Source organism: Octopus bimaculoides, chromosome 1 (assembly GCF_001194135.2).
Source record: "Octopus bimaculoides isolate UCB-OBI-ISO-001 chromosome 1, ASM119413v2, whole genome shotgun sequence".
NCBI classification, from domain to species: Eukaryota; Metazoa; Mollusca; class Cephalopoda; order Octopoda; family Octopodidae; genus Octopus; species Octopus bimaculoides.
In genome coordinates, this window is record NC_068981.1 from 66,245,951 (window position 1) to 66,247,029 (window position 1,079).

A 1,079-nucleotide genomic window follows, 5' to 3' on the forward strand; every position below is an offset into this window, starting at 1 on the left:
TATATATATATATATATATATATATATATATATATATATATGTGTGTGTGTGTGTGTGTGTGTGTGTGTGTGTGTGTGTACTCACACACGCACACACAATGTTTGAGCAGCCGTCTTGAAGATCGCTCTTCTCACCTCGATGGCCCGAGGAAGGGACTCGAAAAAGGTACCCTAAAGATAGCCTGCTTTACCTCACCTTGGCCTGCATGCCGCAACAGGCGGGGTTGCCAACTATGCGGTCAAAACACCAAGACTAAATCATCGGTGACATCGCTCACCATCGGCACATGGTATCATGGTATGTGCAAACGCTCATGGACAGCTCTAAAACAAAGAGATCTGAGAGACGGACAGCACTTGTCGCAAGAGGAATCGACAGGTGCAACATCAATATTGCAACTCTGAGCCAGAGCAGGCTTGCAAAAAGGTCAGCTGACAGAGGTCAAAGCTGGTTACACCTTCTGGAGTGGCCGCAACAGTGACTAATGTCGTGAAACAAGATTTGGTTTTGGCATCGAATCTAAATCTGATCGGCAAGCTGACCAGCTTCCCCAAAGGACTGAATGATCGACTGATGACTGCAACTCTCCTCAGAGGAAAGTGCCATGCCACCATCATCATTGCTTACGACCTCACCATGAAAATTCTTTTTATATATATATGCAGAATCGCAACCTAAAAGTACCAGCCGATATAGTATATTGGTATATTACATTTCGATTCATACATACAGCATTTATTTCACTATTCCATAACGGAATGTGAACACGGTACTGATACACTTCATAAGTGTGCATGTGTGTGTGTGGTGTATGTCTGTGTGTGTATTTTCTTTTACTCTTTTACTTGTTTCAGTCATTTAACTGCAGCACCTTTTAATTGAAGAACTCGACCCCAGGACTTATTCTTTGTAAGCCTGGTACTTATTCTATCGGTCTCTTTTACCAAACCACTATGTTACAGGGATGTAAACACACCAGCATCAGTTGTCAAGCAATGGTGGTGGGTGACAAACAGACGCAAAGACACACACATAAATATATGCATATATATATATATATATATATATATATATATAT